The 5,846-nt window shown below is 46.7% G+C and overlaps 1 long non-coding RNA gene across 1 annotated transcript; it reads right to left on the bottom strand.

Moving 5' to 3' along the window:
* Positions 1-1,222: 1,222 nt before the first annotated feature.
* Positions 1,223-3,590, bottom strand: LOC134480932 (uncharacterized). Its single transcript, XR_010055976.1, has 2 exons — positions 3,094-3,590; positions 1,223-1,377 (listed from the first exon to the last, which is right to left on the bottom strand). It is a non-coding gene; the product is annotated as an uncharacterized LOC134480932 (long non-coding RNA).
* Positions 3,591-5,846: the final 2,256 nt, after the last annotated feature.

The following is a 5,846-nucleotide window of genomic DNA, read 5'->3' as shown; positions in this document are numbered from 1 at the left end:
TCTCAGCTCCTCCTGCACCAAGCCTGCCTGGACTCTGCCATGCTCCCGCCATGATGATAATGGACTTAATCCTCTGAACCTGTAAGCCATCCCCAATTAAATGTTGTCCCTTATAAGAGCTGCCTTGGTCACGGTGTCTCTTCACAGCAATGAAACCCTAAGACAGCGGTTGTGGGTGTGGATCAGACAGTTTTCCTCCTTGTGCTGTGAAAAGCAGCACAACTGAAGGTAACTTGGTGGTGAAAGAGTTTACTTCAGCCTACAGTCCTTCATGAAGAGAAGTCAGGGCACGAACCAGAAGGCAGAAACTGAAGCAGAGGTCATAGAGAAAACACTGCTTACTGACTCGCTCAGCCTTCTTTCTCATACCACCCAGAACTACCCTCCTCACAACAATCATTTATCAAGGAAATGCAATGTCCTACATACATCCTAAGGTCAGTCTGAAGGAACAAAATTCCCTCTTCCCACATGACTCCAGTTTCTATCAGGCTGACAAATCCAGCCAGCACACAGAGTCTATGCCCTGGTAGAGGCAATGACTTGGCCAGTGGGATAGGAGTTCCTGGGTGGAAGGGTGTCTTAGTCAGGGTTTTACTGCTGTGAGCACACCATGACCAAGGCAGCTCTTATAAAGACAACATTTAATTGAGTCTGGGTTACAGGTTCAGAGGTTCAGTCCATTATCATCAAGGCAGGAACATGGCAGCATCCAGGCAGGCATGGTGCTGGAGGAGCTGAGAGTTCTACATCTTCATCTGAAGGCAAACTGGAGAAGACTGGCTTCCAGGCAGCTAGGATGAAGGTCTTAAAGCCCACCCCACAGTTACACACTTCATCCAACAAGACCACATCTCCTAATAGTGCCACTCCCTGGGCCAAGCATATTCAAACCACCACATCAGTTCTTGGAATTTTTTTTTTTCTTTTTTCTTTTTTTCGGAGCTGGGGACCGAACCCAGGGCCTTGCGCTTGCTAGGTAAGCGCTCTACCACTGAGCTAAATCCCCAACCCTGGAATTTTTTTTTTTTTAATGACAGATTCTTGCCATATACATCAAGCAAGATATCCTCCTGCCTCCGCTGGGATTACAGATATGTATGTCCCTTGGGATTCTTTTTATGTGGGGGAGGAGGGATAATCAAGGCACTGTTTAATTGGGAGTCAGAGCTAGTTATGGACACTGGGCACTGCAGGACTGCACAGTCAGAAGTGACCCTTCTTTCTTTTTCTTTTTTCAAAGATTTTATTTATTTTATGTATGCTCATACACTGTGTCTGTCTTCAGACACACCAGAAGAGGGCATCAGATCTCATTACATTCTAGGCAGCAGGGCTCTTGTCCTGCAGGTGAGACCCTGGGTTCCATCACCAGCACTGCAGGAAAAACAAAGAAAACAAACAGCTTGTCTCCTCCCTTCTCCTTGCCATTCCTCTTCAAGTTAATATTAACCTCTAAGATGAATTTTAAATTATTATAATTATTCTCTAAGTTCTTCCAACTCATTTTGAATTGTTAAAAACTTTTTTTAAAAGAAATATTTATTTTATTTATATAAGTACACTGTGGCTGTCTTCAGACACACCAGAAGAGGGCATCTGTAAATGGTTGTGAGCCACCATGTGGTTGCTGGGAATTGAACTTGGAACCTCTGGAAGAGCAGTCGGTGCTCTTAACCACTGAGCCATCTCTCCAATCCAAAACTTCTTTTTGTTAAATTAGAGAAGTAAGCTTTTAATCCCAGCACTTGGGAGGCAGAGGTAGCTGGATCTCTGCGAGTTTCAGGTCAGCCAGTGAAATTTTTGCCTCAAGCAAAACAAAGCAAAACACAAACAAACAAACAAACAAACAAAAGCAAAAGACAAAATAAAAATAAACAAATCTCCCAAAACAGCATAGTGGCACCAGGGAGGCAGAAGCTGGAGGATCAGGAGTTCAAGGCCATCCTCAGATACTAAGTAGAGTCATGCTGGGATACAAGAGACCGTCTCAAAAACAAAAACAAAGACAGATCTTTGTTATTGTCAGAACACAGTCCCAGAATGGAGTTGTGTGAGAACTCTGAGTGTTTCTGAGAACACCCCATGAAAACAGGACACGAACCCTTGTGACCTCGGTTTCTTTAAAACACAGACTTGTTCTTGCAATGTGCTTTGGTATTCCTCCCCTGTGTAGCAGATAGGCGTGAGTTTACTTCCGATGTTGCTATTCATATACTTCTATAGCATAACATGTTACCTACCACATGTGCCTTCTTCTCACTGTATACTTTACCCGGTGACTTTTCTTTCTTTTTCTTTTTTCAAAGATTTATTTATGTATGCTCATACACTGTAGCTGTCTTCAGACACACCAGATCTCATTACAGATGGTTGTGAGCCACCATGGGGTTGCTGGGATTTGAACTCAGGACCTCTGGAAGAGCAGTCAGTGCTCTTAACCACTGAGCCATCTCTCCAGCCCCAGGTGAGTTTTCTTAACCCTCAGAGCATAACTTGTCTGATGCTCTGAACAGAGTTGGCCGTTGCATGAGACTTTATTCCACCTCATTTTTAGGCCCCCTCTCTCAGATTCACGAGGCCAACTAGAGCAGTAAACAGTGACTTCATTCTAACATCTGTCAGTCACTGGCCTCTTTCTGCTTGTCCGGACGCCTTTTGGCCACACTTTCCTTTATCTCTTTCATTCTTTTTTCTGTCAGTGGTGAGGATGAACATGCTAGATGACCTCTGCCCCTTCAAGTGTGCCTACGACATTTGTCTTAGCCTCATTCTTTATAGTGAACTTGTCGCTTGCATCCTTGGACTCTGGGGTACGAGCAGGTTTGGCCCCTCTCCCTGCAGAACTTGCCTCACTCCCCACTGAAGCTGTCCCTCCAGCACACATGACGATGCTCCTCTTGCCCCAGGCAACCCCTTCTCTCTTTAAGGGGTAAAGATACAAAGATACAAAGATACAAAGATACAATGAAACAAAGAAAGATTATTTCCTAGGCTCCTCGAGACCCTGAACCTGAGTGCACAGCAGATTCGGGAGGACCCGGCCGCCCCTGCGGATCCTCGTCTGTCCACCAGAGGGCGCCGCTCGCTCACCTTAGGGCTAGGATCTGCCAAGCTGCACAGGCGGCACAGGCTAGTTCAATGCTACGGGGACACCACTCCAGGTCCTACAAGCCCAGAAGCATCAGGCTGGGGCAGCGATTCTCACTGGTCCCTAGGGGAGAGAGCCATTCCACCCAGGCCCTTCACAGTGTACGCTATATGCAGAGTGGTCAGGTGCAGGATCATCGCTGCAGAAGGTACTGAAACATTCGAAGACGTTGCTAAAGTCAAGCGACTTCTTTTTGCTGTTCACAGCACCTTCGTCCTGCGGTGCCGTGATCCCTGTGTCCTTTGATGGTTAGCTGGTTAGCCGTCAAATTTCAACATGAATTTTCAAAGGAACAAACCACAGTCTCCACCGTCATTTCTGCAGGCTGCTGTGAAGGTTCTTCTTCAGTGTTTATTTGACTGTGACCACCAGGGACCTGGTGTGTGTAGGAGGGCATTTCCATGAGCAGCATGTGGGATCCACAGGCTGGGCCCTGAATGAAGGGGAGAGATGAGGCATACATAACAACAGCCTGTGTGTTTGCTCCCTCACAATGGGTTGAAACTTGATGGTGGCACATCCCTGCATTTTTTTTTAAAAGGACTTATTTATTTTATGTATGTGAGTACACTGTAGTTGTCTTCAGACACACCAGAAGAGGGCATCAGATCTCATTACAGATGGTTGTGAGCCACCATGTGGTTGCTGGGATTTGAACTCAGGACCTCTGGAAGAGCAGTCAATGCTCTTGACCACCGAGCCATCTCTCTAGCTCACGTCCCTGCATTTTTAACACTCAGGAGGCAGAGACAGAGGGATCAGGAGTTCAGGGTCACCCTTGGTTACATAGGGAGTTGAGGCCAGCCAGAGCTAACTCTTGGAAGTTCTTTCTCACTTTTTCTGAACAAATCACTTTTTTTTTTCCTATTAAAACAAGTGGAAAATAGAACTAGAGAGAGATGGGGGGAGGGAGGAGGGGAAAATGTGTCTTTACGCACAGCACAGTTAGCTGAGCTCCATGTCAGGATCCACAGTTGCTCCCTTCTCTGCAGGGGATCCTCCCTAAGACCCCTGGGGATGCCCGAAACTGTGACGCACTGTGTACATGGTGGTCTGCTCTTATGTGGACACATTTCCTGGTGTCTTTTCTAGCTAAGCTAGGCATTTACCATACGCAAAAGCCTCACTTTGACTAGAGGTGGGTCAATAAAACAGGGTGAGCTTGTTTTCCTTCAAAGTCCGTAGGACACTCATTGTATTCCAGCTTTTACATTATAGTTACCTTTTCTTGGTGTGTGATATACCCATGTGTGTACAAGTGTGGGGGCACACGTGCCTGTGCATGGCCGTGTGTAGGCCAGTGCCAACCTCTGGTGTCATCTGTCACTTTCTCACTGAACCCAGGGCTTGCCAGTCAATGAAGGAACACAAGGAAAGGAAGAGGTCATGACTCCTAACGTAGGAAGCTGTAAGAGAGAACAGACAGAGTCCGGGCTGAACATGGTGGCTGCTCTAAACTGGACCATTAGGGGATACATATGAGTCTGCAGCCAGTGGGAGGGTGGGAGCGAGAGCAAGTGGGCAGCAGAGACAAAATGGCTGAGTTATATAGTGTTGTGGGGGGGGCGAAACAGGCCCTGGGAGGGAGGGATTTAGAGTAGGGGTTGGGCTGATGAGAGCTAGAAGGAACTGCAGTTACTGAGGGATGCTGGGAGAGCTGCTTTGACATGTTAATAGGCACCTAAGCCGGTGTTTCTGAGACTTAACAATCAGATGTTTAGTGATAACCCCAGTGGGTGAGAATAAGGCCACTACCACAACTTTTGAGCCACATTTGAATCAAGTTTTTTAAATACCGGCCAGGATAAGGGACACTGGTCAGGGCCACACCCAGGATACCCAGAGGCTGGCCATGAATTATGTTAGTCAGTGCTTATACAGGCAAACCCACAAGGCAGTGTACTTTCTGCCTTTGTCCAATTGTGGACAAGCACATCTCTTGATGTACTTCCTGCCTGCTCATCTCCAGCCTACCTGTGATCCCAAGCACATCCTGTGCAGTTGGGACAACCAACCTTGTCTACAGAAGGGAAAACACTTCCCTTGTTATATCTTTTTTTTTTTTTTTTTTTTTTTTGGTTCTTTTTTTCGGAGCTGGGGACCGAACCCAGGGCCTTGCACTTCCTAGGTAAGCGCTCTACCACTGAGCTAAATCCCCAGCCCCTCCCTTGTTATATCTTAATGAACAAGAGCCCCCAGCATTCCAGGAAGTTGCCTGTCCTTGGGCAAGTGAGGCTTCTGGTTAGAGGCATTTTTATGTTATAGATCTCTCTCTCTCTCTCTCTCTCCCTCTCCCTCTCCCTCTCCCTCTCTCTCTCTCTCTCTCTCTCTCTCTCTCTCTCTCTCTGTGTATGTGTGTATGTCTTTGTCTATTAAGGATTCATTTATTTATTTTATGTATGTGAGTACACTGTTGCTGTCTTCAGACACACCAGAAGAGGGTGTGGGATCCCATTACAGATGGTTGTGAGCCACCATGTGGAATTGAACTCAGGACCTCTGGAGGAGCAGTCAGTGCTCTTAACTGCTGAGCCATCTCTCCAGCCCTGTAGATTCTTAAGCACAGTAATTTAAACATAACTTTAGCCCTCGTGCTAGATTAGTTGGCCACCAAGCACCAGGGATCCTTCTGTCTCTGTTTTTGCACTGCTGTATTATAGACTGGCACTCTGCTTGGCTTTGTGGGGAGCTGGGG

This window comes from Rattus norvegicus, chromosome 11 (assembly GCF_036323735.1).
Source record: "Rattus norvegicus strain BN/NHsdMcwi chromosome 11, GRCr8, whole genome shotgun sequence".
Classification (NCBI taxonomy): Eukaryota; Metazoa; Chordata; class Mammalia; order Rodentia; family Muridae; genus Rattus; species Rattus norvegicus.
Note: the sequence above shows the minus strand (reverse complement) of the source record. Positions and strands in the feature narration are given on the sequence as shown.